This window comes from Tursiops truncatus, chromosome 2 (assembly GCF_011762595.2).
Source record: "Tursiops truncatus isolate mTurTru1 chromosome 2, mTurTru1.mat.Y, whole genome shotgun sequence".
Lineage (NCBI taxonomy): Eukaryota > Metazoa > Chordata > Mammalia > Artiodactyla > Delphinidae > Tursiops > Tursiops truncatus.
In genome coordinates this window covers 121,824,514-121,845,404 of record NC_047035.1, presented here as the reverse complement: position 1 = coordinate 121,845,404, position 20,891 = coordinate 121,824,514, and the positions used below count along the sequence as shown (strand labels likewise).

Genomic DNA, 20,891 nt, shown 5'->3' with positions numbered 1-20,891 from the left:
AAGCCCTGGCTTTCCATACACATATATACACTTGGACCTGAATATATGTACCAGCCAATTATGGCACCAATTTGGACTGGCATATTGACATATTCAGTGGTAGGTACCTGACTCACATTAATTCTCCAAGGCTGCAGGTCAAACCATGCTCTTCCTCTGTACTCATTATTTAAGTGTACAGGAGTAGGACAAGTATCAAAATATAGAACTAAGTCTTTCATGGAACATGGCTCTTGAAAGTTTTTCCTTAATGGAGCAATATGATAAATACTCAGAAAATGACCTAGTATAGAGGTTGTAGACTATTGACAACCCTACACAAGAATGACACAGAACACAAGTTTCTTTGGAGAACCACTCAGAACATGTCAGGAAAACACAAGAGCATCCCAATTATCATCATTTATCTATATATCAAAAGATGCCATACTGGTAATATTTGGCATTGTCTATTGCATATGAACTCTCCTAAAATGGCACACCTGAAGCCACTTGAAACTTGGAGTTTACAAATCAAGTATCAGGTTACCGGAAATAGTATTCATTTCCAGGCAGCCTCCATCATTCATAGCACATACATCATTATACTGAAAATAATGCATTAACATGATATTCAGGCACTGAAATTTATATATGGGTTTCCTCATTAATATAATCAACTTTAGGGTTAATAGAAACAGAAAATTACTGAATTTCACATTTTAATCTATGTTGGCAGAATTGTCATTTATTAAAAGTTATTCAATGGTCCTAAAGCAGCAAGACACTATTAGGATCCCATTCAATATTATATAAATATTGGTCTAGTCATTATAGAGACCTAGATGAGCATTGAACATTGATCTATATGCCAGTTAACAAAATTTTTCTTAACTGTTAATCATGTAAAATTCAAATAATAAGCAAATATTTTGTCATAAGATTACATCAAGTAGATCAGTCAATCAATAAGAACACCCCATATCAATATTCAGGCTGACTAAATGAATAAGTCTAAGTGTTTTAGGGTGAAACTTCTCTAGTCCAGTGATCTATTTGGAATGAATTTATGAGTAAGGCTGTCATTTGTCACTTAATGAGAAGGTGTAACTCTTAGCAGTATATCTTACTGTAATATGTAAAGAGAGAAAAAGAGCGAAGGATAGAACCCAAAGGTGCAACACTATTAGGAATTATAAATCATTAAACATAGCTTAATAGATGAACAATTTTTCTTTACTTATAAGCACATAGATTGATTTAGACACATATGTTTTTCTTAAGGCACCATTGTCTCAATTCAAATATATCTCCTTGAAGGACTGGCACCCATCTAACATATTAGTTTCACATATGTATAGGAGAAAACTTATGTTTTTTAGTGAAGTTAGTTTTAGTAGTTTTGTTTTCAGAAGTTTCAGTCTGCAATTGCCAAGTTTCAGCTCTTCTATGATTAATCTTTTTACAACATTATTTAATCTCTCCATATATAGTAACACGCCCAAATCTAACTGTTGTTCTAAGTATGTGCAATCTTGTATTTCAGTACTAGTAAGTGTATATTGCAATTGTTGAATAACTAATTGTTCAGTTATATGAGTGAAGGCTTGTGAAAAATATTTAGGTACATTTTTTTTTTGCAGCAGGGTTTCATTCCCAGGTGTCCAATTCCAAATTATTTCTCAATTCCATTTTCACTTTTCTCTATAGTTGTATTCTGTATTAGGTTTTGATTCCACCCTGTTTGCATCTGAATTACATCTTTCTGCAATTGTCCCAAGGCACTAAGTATGTTTGTCCATATTTCTATATCAATAGAGTTTGCAATTGTTGTCCCAGCTTCTATTTACCTATAAATATGGTATTTAGTAAATCTCTTTTAGTTTGATCATGACACATTTTAATATTCATGTAAACACTTTTCATAGTCATAAAGCCTATTGCATACAAGTAGAATTGAGTTGAATTGACTCAAATTAGAAGTAGTAATATTAAAAGCAATAGTCCATTTAATGACCCTAGAAACCTTAAGTATGGAGACTGGAGATTGCTAAGTTCTAAATAAGGTAGGCTTATTTTTAATGGGACACTATATTTTGGGACTTTTAAAGGAAATATGCTATATAATTTGGGCTGGGATATGTCTTCCTCATTGTACATTCATTCCAGTTTTGTCAAACTGGGCTCCAATGGCTATATAACGTAGAGAGCAGTTGGAGTTTTGTGTTATTGTTCAAGGACTTTCAATTTGAATATACTTGTATTTAGTTCGACTGGTTAAAAATTTCTTCCCATTAGTATATTCAATAACACAAAGGGTGATATTTAAGATTGTTTTATTTGGGTAAATAGATCAATAGATAGTCTGTGGGTTTCATTCTTCTAAATTTAAACTATCCAATTGAAGGATCTGAAGTATTATGGCAAAATATGTATTTCGTGAGTCCTCACTCCATATTCAGAACATTTGTAATCAATTCAAAATTCCCTGAGGTTAATATACTCACTTTTAAAGGAAGAAGGTCTAATACTATAAGCTTCATGTTCAACTGATATAAAATAGAATAAGTATCAAAATTATAATGGTCAAGGTAATTAAGAAGTAACACAAAAATCTATGTCTCCTACTGTCTGTCCACTAGACAAACTTTTTCTTCAGCCTGCATATTATTTTAAATTACTATCTAGAGGATTTAACCTTAAGGTTCTTAATGGAAATTGTGGTCCACTCAATCATAGGTGTTGGTCTCACAAGAGAAGCATGCATCTACTTGGGTTTCTTCTTCACCTTGATGTGAATTATCAACAAACCTTGATGTGAATTATCAACAAACCTGGTAGGATTCTGTCTGGTGTGACGACCATCAGTCTGATATTGGAACAATTTGATATATACCAGGTCTCCTGTTCAATATTGATGGCATACCTCCTCAGGGAAATTTTTCCAGCATCTGGCAAAATAAGTCCAGGGAAGCCTGCAAACTCTTTAAGTATTATATTTGATCATGACTACTTTTTATTGCATCAGATAATGAGTTAGGCTTAAACCCTAAATTCAAATATCTTCTAATTGAAATTTGAAATTTGCTTACTAGAAGGAGTTAACCTAATTTTAATGAAACTAATGGTAAGGCTTTGAGCCACTGCAAGTGAGTGGTTTGATGTAATTTAGCCAAATAAATTTTAGGATATGGTTCATTAATTCCACTTGTCCAGGAACTGGAAATGATAAAAAGTAGGCAAAATTTGAGTACTTGTAGGATGTTACAAAGCTCCTAAATTACAAAATATATAATTACTTTCTCTATTGGATTCTAGATATTTAGGAATTCCAAAAGTTGAGACGATATAATTTAAAAAGGTGTTTTTCACTGCTCGAGCATCAGTTTTAGCCTATGGAAACATGTCTGGCCGTCTAAACATCATACTCAACATTACTAAAAATATTTGATACCTTCTAAAGGTCTAATCTTGATCAAGTCCATTTGCCACCGTATTCCAGGTAACATTGGCTTTAGATGGCTTCCTTGATTTATCTTAGGTGTTACCTGTAAATAATTTTTTTCAAACAACACATCTTTGTATTATTTACTGAATTATAGGTGTTGCAATATTCCAAAATATTCAGTATATTCCTTCTGTTTGAAAAAGCATGGAAAAGCCACCCAAGCATACAATGGAAATATTGTAAAGAAAAATTCCCATCATGTAATTCCCATTTTCCTATGGTGTTATTCTTATTTACCCTTGATTTATAATTTTCTAATTATTATAGAGTTAGATATTTCTGAAATTATGAATAGGAGTTTCTGGGTAGAAATAATGGGCATTTAATTTTTCCGGTCCAAAACTCAGTAGCTCTTTTCACAACTTGGTCTGAAAATTCTTTTTTTAGATAATTTTTTTCCAGAGTATGAATTTTACAATCAATAATATAATTCTGTTAGAGAATTTTCAATGACTCTAATACATTGGTGATTCATTTCCCATGTAATATTTTAGTTTCTACCAACGTTTGAAAACCTCCATTCTTCCAAAGTTTGCTGGTGGCCTAACAGACCATAAAGATATTTATTATCAGCATAGATATTCATTTTAAGACTAAAGGCTAGTCTAAGGTAACATTGGCAAGATGGTAAATAGGCATCCCTGTCCCTAGTTCCTTCACAGAAAAACAATTTAGCAACTATACACAGATGAAAATGCTGTCCTGAATGCCTGACACCTCAGGGGTAAGGCTATATATAGTACACTGGTGGAGCATGAAAAACAAGAAAACTACATCAAAAAGGGTTAGAATAAACATTTCACTTTTTACATGTCACCCCTTCCCTGAGCTGGAACAGCAACACACTGAGAAGGATCTCTTTGGCCCATGATTTCTCCAGTTGGGGAAAGAGAAATTAAGACATACATCCAACTTCCCCAGGGTTTCAGGGCATTGTCTGAGAGGCCCACTTATCTCTCAGCTCACATGGAACACTGAGAGAACTGGCATTGGTATACCACCTGGGGACAGCTAGGAACAAGGAAAAGGGTTATGGGTTCACAGTAACTTATACTGCAGATCTTTACAGAAGCCTTGTGCTCCTAACAACAACATTGCCTTGTCCAACCAGGGCCCTTGCTACCAGCATTGTTAGAACAAGGAGTCTCCCACCAATCCCACCCAACCAGAGAACACAGGTGCAGCCCAGTCCAACTATAAGGCCCAACTCACACCTCCCCCTATGACAGATCCCAGCAAGTGTCCTCACCCAACATCAGAGTATTGGTAGTTTGCCTCTCCTGTCTATGGGTGCCAAGAACTGGCCTTCCCATAATCCCAGGTTGAGCTGACTGGTGAATGACTTTCTTCTGAAGCCAAGATTTAATGAGTTGCTTTAATGAATTTGTATAAAGGAAACTAATACAGCCACAATAACTAACCCTAAAGAAATAGATATCTACCAACAACCTGATAAAGAACTTAAAATAATTGTTTTAAAGGAGCTCAGAGAACTAAAAGAGAACACATATAAACAATTGAATGAAATCAGAAAAATAATACCTGGACAAAATGTGAAGTTCAATAAATAAATAGAAACAAGAAAAAATCAAACAGAAATTCTAGAGCTAAAGAATACAATCATTGCACTACAAATTTCAACAGAGAGCTTCAGCAGTGTACTTGATCAAACAGGAGAAAGAATTAGTGAACTTGAAGACAAGTCATTTAAAATTATTCAGTCAGAGGGATAAAAAGAGAAAAGAATTTAAAAAAAAAGAAAGCCTACAGGAGTATGGAATACCATCACATGGAACAATATTTGCATTATGGGAATTCTAGAAGGAGAAGAGAAAGAGAAAGAGACAAAAATTCTATTTTTAAAAAAATGGCTGACAAATTACCAAATTTGTGGAGAGAAATGGATTTCATGAAGCTTAAGAGTCACAAAATAGCTTGAACCCAATGAGATCTACACCAAGGCACAGTATAATTAAATTGGAAAAGGCAAAGGCAAAGAGATATCCATGAAATCAGCAAAAGATAAGTGACTTATCACACACAAGGGAATTCACATACGACTATAAGTGGATTTATCTGCAGAAACCTTGTAGGCCAGGAGAGAAAGAAATAATATATTCAAAATACTGAAAGGAAAAAACACTTTGCCAATCAAGAATATTAAACTGGTAAGACTGTCCTTTAAAAATAGAGGTGATATTAAGACTTTCCCAGTTAAATAAAAAATTGAGGGAGTTTGTCACCTACCTTACAAGAAAAGTTTAAGGGTGCTCTTCAAGTTGAAATGAATAAACACTAAACAGGAACACAAAAGTGTATGAAAGTACAAATCTCACTTGTAAAAGTAAATATATAGACAAACACAGAATAGTGTTAATAGTTTTAATAACGTATAAATTAGTTTCATCCTGCTACATAGTATAAAAATGAAAAGACAAAACTATTAAGAATAACTATAACCACAAGAACTTTTTAATAGATTCACAATTTAAAAACAGAAATAAAATCCAACATCAATAAATAAAGTTGAACATATGGGGGAAAATAAAAGTGTAGAGCTTTTTATGCATTTGAAGTTGTTATCAGTTTAAATTAGACCATTATAACTATAGATAGTTCAATGTAAGCCTCATGGAAACCACAAAAGAAATAACTTATGGTAGATCCACAAAAGTTGGAGAGAAAATAAACAGTATAACTGCAAAAAGAATTATCAAACCACAAGAGAACAGGGGAACAAAGGAACTACAAATCAGACAGAAAACAATTAACAAAATGACAATAGTAAGTCCTTACCTGTCAATGATTATTTTCAATGTAAATGAATTAAACTCATGATTCAAAAGACATAGAGTGACTGAATGTCCTCTAAAATAACAAGGCCCAACCATATGCTGTTTACAAGAGACTCAGATTTATGTACATATGTAGGCTGAAAGTGAGAAGGAAAAAGGAATTTCATGCAAATGACAACAAAAGAGAGCAGGAATGGCAATTACATTAGGTGAAATTGACTTTAAGACAAAAAAACTGTAATAAGAGACAAATAAGTCATTATACAATGATAAAAGGGCCAATTCAACAAGAAGAGGTAACAGTTATGATTATATATGCACCCAACACCCAACATCAAAGCACCTAGCTGACTTAGATTTGACAGAAGTGAAGGGTGAAATAGCAACAATAGAATAATAGTAGGTGACTTTAATAACTCACTTTCAATAATAGATAGATAATCCAGACAAAAAGTCAATAAGAAAACATCAGACTTAACACTATAGACCACTATAGACCTAATAAATATATACAGAACATTCTATCCAATAGCTTCAGAATACATATTCTTTTAAGTACACAAATATTCTCCAGGATATATTATATGTTAGGCCACAATGCATGTTTTAACAAAATCAAGATTATTGAGATTATCATGTGTCTTTTCCAACCACAATGGTATGAAACTAGAAATCAATAACAGAAGGAATGTTGGAAAATTCACAAATATGTGGAAATTAAAAAACACACTCCTGAACAACTAATGGGTCACAAAAAGAAATAAAAAGTCATAAAAGAAATAAAAAGTAAAATTAAAAATATCTTGAGACAACTGAAAATGGAAACACAACATACTTATGAGGTGAAGCAAAAGCAGTTCTAAGAGGGAATTTTATAGGAATAAATGCCTACATTAAGAAAAAAAGAAAGATCTCAAATAACCTAACTTTACAATTCAAAAAACTAGAAAAAGAAAAAACTAAGCTCCAAGTTAGCTGAAGGGAGGAAATAATAAAGATCAGAGCAGAAATAAATGAAATAGAGACTAGACAAAGCAATATAAATATTTTTAAGTTTTTTTTTTATAAAAGATAAACACCATTGACAAACCTTTAGCTAGACTACCTGAGGAAAAAAGCAACACAAATAAAATTATAAATGAAAGAGGAGACATTGCCACTTGGACTAACTTTATGTTTGAGGGAACAGAAGCATCTAAAATCTCATGAGGGTTGACTACTGCATAACATACTATTATAGTCTCTTGTGGGTCGGTGAACAATATTAAGTCAGCTTTGGGAATAGGAATATTAGGTGAATCAGACCAAGGTCCAATATCTACATCAGTGACTGTGAGACAGTCATATTCAACCTGTTTTTTCAGGATAAGGCAACATAGTAGCTGGGTTCAAGAGGCTACACTTGCCCAGAGTAGTATTAGGATTAGAAAATAAGATTTGTTCATAGCTAGACTGGCAACACAGTGAGAAATGAATCTTAAAAACTTGTAAAATAGTAACATCATGAGGTATCTATAAGTAAATTGTGTTCCAAGATTAAAGCCTGAGTCTTTCAATCAAGAGAGTTTTTGCTATTATGCCTTATAAATACCTTTGCATTCCCAGAGCAACAAAATCTAATAACACAGAAAAGTAAGCAATATGCCTATAATTAGGGCCTAAGTTTTGAATAAGCTATTAGAAGCACCCTAAATCTTATGACAGAACATGTAGAAGGTTTTATCAAAGTTAAAAACTAATACACATGGAGAAACAACAGCTATTCTAAGAATGTGAAAGGCTTCTTGATTTTGTCTGTACTACAATTTTGGTATTTCATGTAACATACCAGGAGAGGTTTAGCCTTTTCATAAAAGGCAAGGATCCACAACCAACTCTCAAAATCAGTGGAGGGGTGTGTGTGTGTGTGTGTGTGTGTGTGTGTGTGTGTGTGTGTGTGTGTGTTTAACATTGTTTCATTTGTATATTAGGCTGAGTTCAGGATGCAACCATCTTCTGTCTGTTGGCCAATAATACATATCTCAAATATTTGACTTCAGTTTGATAATACTGCAACATATTCAGGAAGACATTGTGTCTTGGGAGACTAAGAAATTTAGTAAAGCTAAAGTATCTTCTTTATTAACATGTAAGATATTAGCAGCTATCAATAAATCAACCAGCATTGAATTAGTTTGGAGCATCAAGGCAGAGACAATTTGTTAATTTTTCTTGTAAATACCTAGAGAATACAGTAAATAAATCTCTGAATTTCTGGGGAATCAATTGCCACAAATATTAAAAGCCTACATAGGTAAAGTCAAGTAGGAACATTGACTCCTTAGCTAAAGGTAAAAGAAAGAAAGCTGAACATAAGTCTATTACATAAAAATAATTAGCTTATTCAGACACAGAAGTTAGTGTAGTAGCAAGAATGTGTACCACAGGTATCAGACCAATTATGACTTATTTATTCTTCTCAGATCATGGACAAATCTATAAACAGATTGACCTTGTAAAATATTTCTTTCTTTCTTAAGGTAATATGGGAGAATTATAAGGTAAATATACTTTCTTTATTATGCCTATTTTCACATTTCTCTAATTACTGGTTCTATACCTTGTATTTGAGCTACAGATAGAGAATATGTTTTATACATGGCCATGTTTTTTCTTTATTGTAAACTATAACAATGAGATTCGTCCCTTTTATTAATTTCTGGAGTGGGAAAGAACCTCTTGAAGAGGTGGTAAAGCTTCAGAGTTAGGTTGTATCCCTTGCATCTTCCTCAGTCTGTTCCAGCATTATTTCTGCCAATGTCTTGACTTTTCAATAGTGAATTATTGACTTTCCATCAGGTGTGCCTTTTTATTTGTTGGGGTCTCCAGATAATATTGTGTTCCCTTGTAAATAATTATAACTAGGCAGCTAAGCTGCAGTCTTAAGTTTCTTTACGGCTAATCTTTCTACATATTTTCTCAAAGCTGGATTGTAGCCACCAATATCTGAGAAATTATCTGTTCTTATCATCAACCTACTTTTTCTCCTACTTGTATTTAAATTCCTGGCAACAAAAGTGCCATAAGTCTATTCTGATCTTCACATGGATGTATATATGTAAACTTATAAAATGCCTCAGTGAACTGTGTTGAAAAATAATGAAGGACTCAGCTTCTGAGGACAGCATTTAGCTTCTCTCAGTTTACCTTCTGCAGAAAGCTTTCGAGGAATCTTGTCAGTAGTCTCTCATGTTAGGTTTCCAAGGTACAAAGAATAGAATAGCCTGAGTTGTTGGAGGAAGTGTACAGTTGGATTCCTGAGGACTTGGAACTCCCTAATATGGAGATTACTATTTTACCTTCATTGTGCCTGTTCCATTAGTCAACTGGAGGCAACAGTTTGTGTAGCAGCCAGTATGCATCCCCATGTATAGGGCCGTAGACTGAAAACACAGTGCAGATCACCTCCGGAAAATTTTGTGGATCTCTCCAGAGCACTAGGGAAAAGGGCATATAGATTCTTACTATTTCTAGTCCTTCCAGCAGCCCTTAATACATTCTACCAGTTATTTGAGTTGCTGGAGATACAAAAGTATAGGGCTGATATTCTTCTTATTGAAATGAAAAATAAATTCTTTTCTATGACAATGTAGTTTCAGTTCTCATTTTGCCATTTAGTAGTATGACTGTTTTGATTCCCTTTCTTCCAGGTCATTAGGCAACCACTGCCCAACCTCATGTTTTCATTCTATGACACAGTCTCTTACACAACTTTTCAATGACTACTTGTGTTTTACTCTTAATCATATCTGCTTCCATAGCTCTGCTTTGCATAGCCTAGAACACTCCTACATCCTTTCCCAAGAATGGCGCCTATGCTGGGGATTAACATAATGACATAAGCCATGGCACTTCCCTTATACATTTATTTGATCCTGAAAAGTCTAACCCAGGTTGGGTTTCTTAAAAACCTTGTGCCAAAGTAGATTAGGGTTTGGGTAGATTCAGTGAAGTTAGTCTGTGTAGCTTTCATGTATCCCTGGTGTAGCAGGACAGAAACTCATCTTTCTCAGTAGTCTTTGTCTAAGAGGACAGTAGTCAAAAATGAAAACTGTATTTCATGGGTATTATTCCTAAAAAGTAAATACGATACCAGGAAGCTCCTAATTTTATTGATTTTTACATCCACAGGAAAACAAATATCTGGATCACATGGATTCACCCTTCCCAGAATCCTTGAATAGTCATAGTCCAAAAACGATCCACAAGTGTAACACATTAAAACTCTGAAATAATATAACAGGCTTGAATTTGTCTACTTGGACATTTAGAACCAAGCAAATATTGCACCATAGAGCAATAGCCTGAGTTGTGATTCATATTGATGAATCACAAACCTTTTGCAACTTCCAGTAAAGCACACTCAGGTGAAAAGCGAAATTCTTCTGATGAAGATCCCATTATATATATATCACTCATGGAGAAAAAGAACCCATAATGATATTTATATCATCAGAAAGAATAAAGCTAAATGCCCTACAAGTAAGTCTTTACTAGTTTAGAAGTGTGTTTCACACTTACCAGTTATCAAAGGCAGCCTAATCCATTTAATGTACACACAATGTAAAAAAAAAGAGTTGAGGTATGATTTCAAAAAATATGAGAATAAACCACCACAATCTGATTAATATAAAAGAAACCATTGTTTACCTGGAAAGAGGTAGAAGAGGTGGATGAAACAAATTTCCCATATGGGCTTTATTACCTGAAGTCCATGAATAGAGTTTCTACTACAGTGAAGCTAAGAACCCTCACTCCCACTTTGTAATCCAGGATTGTCACCTCTGCTGGGCCCCAGAGTAATTTTATTAAGCATGATTTTTATGCAATCACATCTCCTCAAGATATGATGTCCTCATTCACTCAAACCATGGCATCACCCACACCTATAATTTCTTTGTCCTGTAATTTTTTACTAATGGCATCCTTAAATTCTGGGTCCCAAGTTGACTGGAGATCTGAGAGATTCAGTGCGGGACAACTGGGTAGTTAATCATGCCCCAGGCAAAGTGAGCTCAAGTGTCTTCTTCCCCATTTGTTTTTGTCTGTGAGGAAGGATCAGGGCGGTAGTCAAAGAAGAAAACTATGTATCTCATGTTTGCATTTCTCATGTGTTCCTCTGTGATTTATACAGGAAGGATATTACTAAAAAAAAAAAAAAAAAAGACAGGGCCACATTCCTTTGTATATAGACCAGTGATTCACCTAACATATTCAACTTGAAACAAATAAGATACCTTGGCCTCAAGAACCTGTCAGGAGCTTTTATGCAGCAATAAAATCTTGCTATTAACCAGCTTTTGGCTGTATCTTCCAGGAAGCCAGAGCAGAAAAAATAATGGCATCACTCATAGCATGGATTTTCCACTTAAAATAAATCTAATGAAGCCACATGATATTCAGAAGCTAGATATCAGTATCAGGCTGCTTATAATTTTATTCAATCTCACTTATTATACCTGAATCTTAAAACTCTGGCTGCAGTTGCCATGGCCCTTCAATTGTGAATAGTTCATTTATGATGCACAAATATCACAACACCTTAGCAAACTCAAAATAATCTAACAAGTAAATTTGTCTATATATGAATTTAGATCTAACCAAATAATGCACCATAGAAATAATACTAGTGAATGATAAGATTTTTCAAATTTAATCAAAGCAAAGCTCAGGTACGAACTAAAGTTTTTTCTCATATCATATCATCAATATGAGTCATTCATGGAGAAGAATTAACCATAATAATATCCATATTTCCTTAAAGAACTAACCTAAACACCTTAGATGCTAGTCTCTATTAGTCCATAGATCTATTTGGAATTATAGCTCTCTGTAATCACTGAAGAGGGTGAGGGTCCAGATTAATTTTCATTTCTGTTAGTTCTCATTCTACTTGTACTTCATACCTATTGCTACTGCAGACTCTTTTTTCAACCCAGCTCTGAAAACTGTGGATGAGTTATTCCTGTGCTAAAGAATTTTTTAGCTTAGCTTTGTAGCTTGTTATTCCACATTGTGTAGGTATTTATTATCTAGCCCTGTGCAGTCCAGATTTTAGTAAAGCAGCATTGTGCTTCTTGGTCCAGCTCCAACAAATGTGGTCATTCTATATGTGAGAGAGCCCCTGTTGAGGCTCTCCCTCCTCTACTGTGTTAGCCTCTCTATTTTTATTTCCCCAAGATCTAGCTGTTGTTTCAAGGTGTGCATATTCCGAGGTTTACTTATGCTTTCAACTCGAGATGGACACTTGATTTTCAATGTTGTTGCTGTTAGAAATGGTGCTACTGTAAGCATTCATGTGTATGTTTTTAGGGCATAGATATATGAATTTTTCTTGTACCTGGGATTATGTTTGTGAACACAGTCTAAGAGTATTCTAAATAGACATATAGGAAGATTTTTCAATTTTTATATATCTTGGTGATTGTTTATTGTTTGAATGTTCTTTTCTCTCATGGCTAATGACCTTGAGTACCTTTTCACATGCTTATTAGCCATTTGGATATCCTCCTTTGTGATGGACCTGTTTAAATGTCTTCTTTCTCAATTTTTGACATGTATAAGTTTACTATGTCTTATGTATAATTGTCTTTCATTGAATATACACTTTGATAAACAGAAGTTTTCATTTTGATAAACAGAAGTTTTCATTTTGATGCAAACCAACTCATCAATTTTTCCTTTATGGTTAGTGCTGTTGTTATTCAATTTTAATTTTTTGCATTCACCAAATCATTATACTACTCTCCTATGTTATGTTCAATAATCTTTATTGTTTTGCTTTTCATATGTGTCTACATTACACCTAGAAATTATTTTTCAGCGTGGTTGGAAAATGGACTCAAAACAAAAGTTATTTGTTTTGTAGAGTGTTTCTCAAGAGGGATTTGTCTAATTATCATCTCATAATTATGCTGGGGTTATGGGTTTTGGGAAGGAAGACCATAAAGTACCATTCTCATCCTGTCATATCAAGGGTACATTCTATCAATATGACATGACTATTTATATTAGTCTTGATTATCTGCCTGAGGTAGTGTTTGTCAGGTTTCTCCACTGTAAAGTTATTTTTCCTCATGTGCAACAGTGACACCTTTATTATAGATCAAGTAACCATATAACATTTGATCTGTTTGTGAAGTCTCTATTTTTTCCCATTAGGCTAGTTTTCTATCTTTTGTCAGTACACGCAGTCTTAACTACTGTAACCTTATGAAATGCTTTGAAATTTTGTCATGTAAGTTATGAAGTTTTTTTTTCAAGTTGTTGACATTTAGAAAAAAACTAACATGTTCCTTTTTTTTTAAAAAAAAAGACATCTTTATTGGAGTATATTTGTTTTAAAATGGTATGTTAGTTTCTGCTTTATAACAAAGTGAATCAGCTATACATATACATATATCCCCATATCTCCTCCCTCTTGCGTTTCCCTCCCATCCTCCCTACACCACCCTTCTAGGTGGTCACAAAGCACCGAGCTGATCTCCCTGTGCTATGCAGCTGCTTCCCACTAGCTATCTATTTTACATTTAGTAGTGTATATATGTCCATGCCACTCTTTCATTTCGTCCTAGCTTACCCTTCCTCCTCCCCATGTCCTTAAGTCTGTTCTGTATGTTTGCGTCTTTATTCCTGTCCTGCCCATAGGTTCTTCAGAACCATTTTTTTTTTTTTAGATTCCATATATATGTGTTAGCATACAGTAGCTGTTTTTCTCTTTCTGACTTACTTCACTCTGTATGGCAGACTCTATGTCCATCCACCTCACTAAAATAATTCAATTTTGTTTCTTTTTATGGCTCAAACTTGACTCTTCTTGGCTCTTTGCATTATATGTAATTCTTGAAATCAGACTGACAATTTACGAAACACCTAATGGGATTTGGATTTGGAATGCTACTCCATTGAATATTTAAAATGAATTTGGGGGAGAATTAACATCTATATAAATCAAACCTGCCAATCTGAATACATCTCTTCATTTGCACGGTATTACTTACTTCCTTTCAATAATGTTTTGTAATGATATATTTGATCTTTTCTTATGTAATTGATATTTTTGATGTTCCTGAAAATGTTATATTTAAAAATCTTTATTTTTTTATATTTGTTGTTTTGCGTAAACACATTTCATTACACTTATTTGCTTATTAATACAGCAACTTTGCTAAATTAACTTTCTAATTTTGTTTACTTCAAGTCATTTGGGGATATATATATATATATAGATAGATAGAGATATATATTAACACACATATACATATAAACACCACTTTGTTGTCTTTAAATAATGATGTCTACATATACCTTTCCATTTTTAATCCTTATACACATTTTATTCCTTTTCCATGACTTACTGCACTAAAACATCCAGTATAGTGTTGAATAGAAATAGTGATAGAAGATTTGTTTTATTCTCAATTTCAGGAGAAAACTTTCAATAGCTCCATTATCAATGATTTTGCAATTGACTTATTTTGTAAATACTCTTTATCTCATTGAAGAATTTTGGTAAGTTCCCAGTTCCATGAGATTTATGAGGAATAGGTTTTGTATTTTATCAAATGCTTTTTATTTTTGAGATGATCATATGATATTTCCCCTCTGTTGTGTTACTACAATGAATTACATTGAATGATTTTTAATTACTTAAAATTATACTTATTTTAGAATAGATTTAGGCTTGTTTTAAAAAGTTGTGAAAAAAAAAGTTGTGAAAATAGCACAGAGAGTTACCAAATATCCCATATCCCATTTCACATATTATTACCATCTTATATTAGTATGGTATATTTGTCACACAACTAATCAATATTGGTACACTGTTATTGAGTCTAGCCTTTTTTCAGATTTCCATTGTTTTTGCCTAATGACCTACTACTGTTCCATGATCCCATACAGGATGCTACATTTTGATATCATGTCTACTTAGGATCCTCTTGACCATGACACATTCTCAGATTTTCCTTGTTTTGATGGTCTTCCCATTTTTGAGAACTAGTCAAGTGTTTTGTACAGTGTCTCTCAAGTGGGATTTGTCTAATTATTATCTCATGATTATGCTGGGGTAATGGGTTTTGGGGTGGAAGACCATAGAGATAAAGTACCATTCTCATCCTCTCATATCAAGGGTACATTCTATCAACATGACATGACTATTTAATCAGCCTTGATTACCTGGCTGAGGTAGTGTTTGTCAGGTTTCTCCACTGTAAAGTTATTTTTCCTCCCACCTGCCATTTTAATACTGTATTCTTTGCAAGGAAGTCACTATGCACAGACCACACTTGAGGAGTGAGGAGTTGTGTTGCACGTCCTTGAAGTCAAAGTATCTACAAAATTTATTTTTAATTATTCTGCATAAGAAATTTGTCTATTCTCCCAATGTATTTATTCACTTTTTTATATTAGTGTGGATTCATGGATAATTATATTTGGTTTCTAATTCAATACTATAGTATTTATTTGTTCAAATTGCTCCAGCTTTGATCATTGGAATCTTTTTTGGTTGGCTCCTGTCACTTTGACATGCTTCCATCGATGTGTGTGTGTGTGTGTGTGTGAGAGAGAGAGAGAGAGAGAGAGAGAGAGCGAGAGAGAGAGAGAGATGAGCACTTCCTTACTTTCTGGCCATCTAAGATGCTCCAGGTTCATCTTTTATATTTCCTGCTCCTTCATAGAATCAGCCATTTTTGAAAGGACCCCTGGCTTGTTTTATTGGAGAGTGGTATTAGAAACCAAGATATGGGTTCTAGGTGTGACATTTGTTACTAGATTATCATTGCTTCTAGGCTTTCTTAACTGATAGATTAAGGAAAAATGTACGTGCACAGTAACTGTGTGTATACGTATATTTATAACTATTCATATGTGTAACTACGTATGTATATACGTATATAATTGGGTGGGCCAAAAAGTTCGTTTGGGTTTTTCGTGTTATGGAAAAACCTGAACGAACTTTTTGGTTAACCCAATATATAGAACATAAGTTCACAGTGAAGTTTCCAACTTGAATCCATTATTACATGGATAATTCTAACCACTTTTTGTTTGTCTGTAACCTTCTACTCCAATGTCAAGAAACCTTACACCATCTGCCAACCATTTACTTAATTGTTTAAATCTAGTATACATATGTAGTGGTTTCATACACCGATGAGAAATGACTTTATTTAGTTAAGTACAGGGCTATGGACAGTTGTTTTGCCTTTAATCTTACAGATTACACTAACTCCCCTAGTTACTTAAATTAGCACCTTTTCCTTCCAACCCCATCAGTGAGGTTGTTTCATGCATTTGTAATACAGTAAATCTTTTTTTTCACATTTTATATTCCATCCTGGGATCCCCCAACTACTAAATGGTTTTTTAAAAATTCATGTATCTTAAGGTTTACTCTTTGTGCTGTAAAGTTCTATGGGTTTTGACAAATGCATAATGTCATGTATATGCCATTACAGTATCATACAGTATCAACCCCTGGGCTGCGAACAGCAGGAGGTGAGCGGCGGGCTAGTGATCAAAGCTTCATCTGTCTCTCCCCATCGCTCACATTACCGCCTGAATCAGCACCCTCATCACTCGCATTAGTGCCTGAGCCATTCCCCAGATCACTTGCATTACCACCTCAACCATCGCTCGAATTACCACCGGAACCAATCCCCACCCCACCCTGTCGGTGGAAAAATTGTCTTCCATGAAACCGGTCCCCCTGGTGCCAAAAAGGTTGGGGACTGCTGTACAGGATAGATTCGCTGTACTTTATCTATTCAGCCCTTGCCTTCCCCCTGACAACTACATGTGTTTACTGTATCTTTAGTTTTGCCTTTTCCAGAATGTCATATAAATGGTAGCACACCATATATATACTTTTCAACTGGCTTCTTTCACTTAGCAAAATGCATTTAAGATTCATCTGTGTATATATATATTTTTAAACGTGGATGTACCACAAGTTTGTTTTTTTTTTTGCTGTTGTTGTTTTTTAATGTCTTTATTGGAGTATAATTGCTTTACAATGTTGTGTTAGTTTCTGCTGTATAACAAAGTGAATCAGTAATATGTATACATATATCCCCATATCCTCTCCCTCTTGTGCCTCCCTCCCACCCTCCCTATCCCACCCCTCTAGGTGGTCACAAAGTACCGAGCTGATCGCCCCGTACCACAGGGTTTTTAAGCATTAACCTATTGGAGGATATCTTACTTACTGCCAGTTTTTGGCAATTATGAATAAAGCTGTTATAAATATTCATGTGCTAGTTTTTGTGTGGACCTAAGTTTTCAACTCATTTGGTTAAATACCTAGGAGCACAGTGGCTTAATGTAGAACATTTAGCTTTGTAAGAAACTTCCACACTGTCGTGAACATTGCTGTACCATTTTTCATGCTAGCCACCAATGAATAATAGTTTCTGTTGCTTGCATTTTCACAAATTGGCATTGCCAGTTCTTTGGATTTTAGCCATTCTCCTAGGTGTGTAGCTGTATCTTTTTGTTTAATTTGCATCTCCCTAATGACAGATAACGTAGGGCATCTTCACCTATGCTCATTTGTCATCTGTATGTTTCTGTGGTGAGGTCTCTATTCAGATTTTTTGCCCATTTTAAATGGGTTATTTTCTTTTTGCTGAATTTTAGGAGTTCTTTGTATATTTGGATTGAAGGCCTTTAGCACATATGTATTTTGAAAATGTTTTCTCCCAATCTGTCCTGTCTTTTCATTAGCTTAATAGTGTCTTTTGCCAGAGCAGAGCTTTTAATTTTAATAAAGTTCAACTCATTTTTTTCTTCATGGTTTTGTGCTTTGGGTATTGTATCTAAAAACTCAACACAAAACCTAAGGTCATGTCGATTTTCTCCTATGTTTACTTTTAGAAGTTTTATAGTTTTATATTTCACATTTAGTTCTATGGTTTCTTTTGAGTTAGTTTATATGTAACATGTAAGGTCTGTGTCTAGGTCCCCTTTTTGAACATGGACATCCCCTGTTCTAGCATCATTTATTGAAAAGACTATTTTTTATGCATTAAATTGCCTTTGAACACCTGTCAAAGATCAGGTAATTTTAAGTGTGTGTATTTACCTTTGGATTCTCTATTCTGTACTATTGACCTATGTCTATTTATTTGCCAATACCATGCTGTCTTGATTATGGTAAGCTTATAATAAGAGTCTTAAAATAAGGTAGTGCAAGTCCTCCAAATTTGTTCTCCTTCAGTATTAGGTTGGTTAACTCTAGTTCTTTTGTCTTTCCATATAAACTTTAAAATCAATTCAGTGATATCTACAAAACAACTTGCTGGGGTTTTGAATAGGATTGAATTGTATCTATATGTAAAGTCGGGTAACAATATTGAGTCTTCCAATCCATGAATACAGAATATCTGTCCATTATTTATATCTTCCTTGTTATTTTTTAGCAGAATTTTGTGCTTTCTGCCTTTAGATCATATACACACACATGTTGTGTGTGCATGTGTATGATGTATACCGAAGTTTTTTCTTTTTTATTGCAACTGTAAATGAGATTTAAAAAAATATTATTTATTTCAAACTCCAATTGTTCATAACTGGTATATAGAAAGCAATTGACTTTTTAAATACTAACCTTATATCATTTATCTCTGTTATACTCATTTATCTCACTTAATTCCAGGAGGTGTTTGTTTTGTTTACCTTAGTAGATCCTTTGGGATTCTCTATAGATAATCATGTCATCTCTGAATAAAGACAGTTTTATTTCTTTCATTTTCAATCTGTATGCTTCTTAATACTTTTCTTGTCTTATTGCACTAAGACTTCCAGCATGATGTTGCATCATACTTCCAGTATGATGTTGCATCATAAAGTCTCTCATCAGGAAGTATGATATTAGCTATAAGGCTTTCTGTAGATGTTCTTTATCAAACAGAAAATTTCCCTGTGTTACTAGTTTACTGAGAGTTTTTATGTTAAATGAATATTGGATTTTGTCAAAAGTTTTCATAGCATATGACCATATGATTTTTTTATAGCCTTTTAATGTAATGGATTATGTTGATTGATTTTTGAATGGTGAAAAAGCCTTGCATACCTGGAATAAATTTCACCTGGTTGTGGTGTACAATTTTTCTTATACATTGCTGGATTTAATTTGCTAATATTTTTTGAGGAGGCTCATGACAGATATTGGTCTGCAGTTTTTCTTTCTTGTAATGTCTTTATCTGGTTATGGTGTTAGGGTAATAATGGTTTAATGCAGTGAATTACCAAGTGTCTCCCTTCTTTCTATTTTATGGAAGCAATGGTGGAGGACTGGTATTATTTCTTCATTAAATGTTTGGCAAAATAAACCAGCAAAACTATCCGGGCTTGGTGTTTTCTTTTTTGAAGGTTATTAACTATTAATTAATTTCTTTGGTAGATTTAGGGCTATTTAGAATATGTATTTGTCCTTGTATGAATTTTGGTAGTTTGTCTTATGAGTAATTGGTCTATTGCATCTAAGTTATCTAATTGGGAGCATAGAGTTCATAGTATTATGTTATTATTCTTTTAATATCCATAGCATCAGAACTGATGATTCTTATTTCTGTTTTTGGTCATTTTTGTGTTTTTATTCCTTTGCTTAGCATGGGTAGAGTTTTAGCAATTTTATTGGGCTTTTAAAAGAACTACCTCTTGTTTTTGTTCATTTTCTCTACTGTTTTCCTTTTCTTAATTTTACTGACTTCTAATTATTGTTATTAATTTTCTTCTATTTGCTTTAGGCTTAAAGTGTTCTTTCTGTAGTTTTCTAAGGTAAAAGCTGAGATTGTGGATTTAGGTCTTTTATATTTCCTAACATAAATTTAATGTTAAATTTTTTCCCTGTAAGCAATGTTTTAGCTGCATCTGACAAATTATGATAATTATTTTCATTTGACTTCACTCAAAATATTTTTAAAATTTCTCAAATGTTCTTTGATATATCTGTTATTTAGAAATGTTTTTTTTTAATCCAAATATTTGGGGATTTCCCAGCTGTATCTTTATCAACTACCAGTTTTATTCCATTGTTGCTTTGTATAACTTCGAATCTTTTACATTTGTTAAGGTCTGTTTTATGGAACATAATATGATCTATTCTGGTGACTATTTCATATGAGATTTAGAAGAATGTGTATTCTCCTTTTGATGGATGAAGTAGTCTATAAGAATCGGCTGGACTAACTAATTGATAGTGCTCTTTAGATCACCTATATCCTTACTGTTTTTCGGCCTGCTTGATCCATTACTGCCAGAGGGGTGTTGAAGTCTCCAACTGTAATAGCGGACCTGTCTATTTCTACTTTTGGTTCTTTCAACTTTTACCTCACTTATCTTGACACTTTGTCATTAGGGACATACACATTTATGATTGTTATGTCTTTGTTAAGAACTGATCCTTTAACATTAAATAATCTTCATGCCTATCTTTTTTTTGCAGTACACGGGCCTCTCACTGTTGTGGCCTCTCCCGTTGCGGAGCACAGCCTCTGGATGCGAAGGCTCAGCAGCCATGGCTCACAGGCCCAGCCGCTCCGTGGCTTCTGGGATCTTCCCGGACC

General features: G+C 33.9%; 1 non-coding gene across 1 annotated transcript; it reads right to left on the bottom strand.

Moving 5' to 3' along the window:
- Window positions 1–11,110: 11,110 nt before the first annotated feature.
- On the bottom strand, window positions 11,111–11,186 carry LOC117311316 (small nucleolar RNA SNORD115). The gene has a single exon (XR_004525530.1). It is a non-coding gene; the product is annotated as a small nucleolar RNA SNORD115 (small nucleolar RNA).
- Window positions 11,187–20,891: the final 9,705 nt, after the last annotated feature.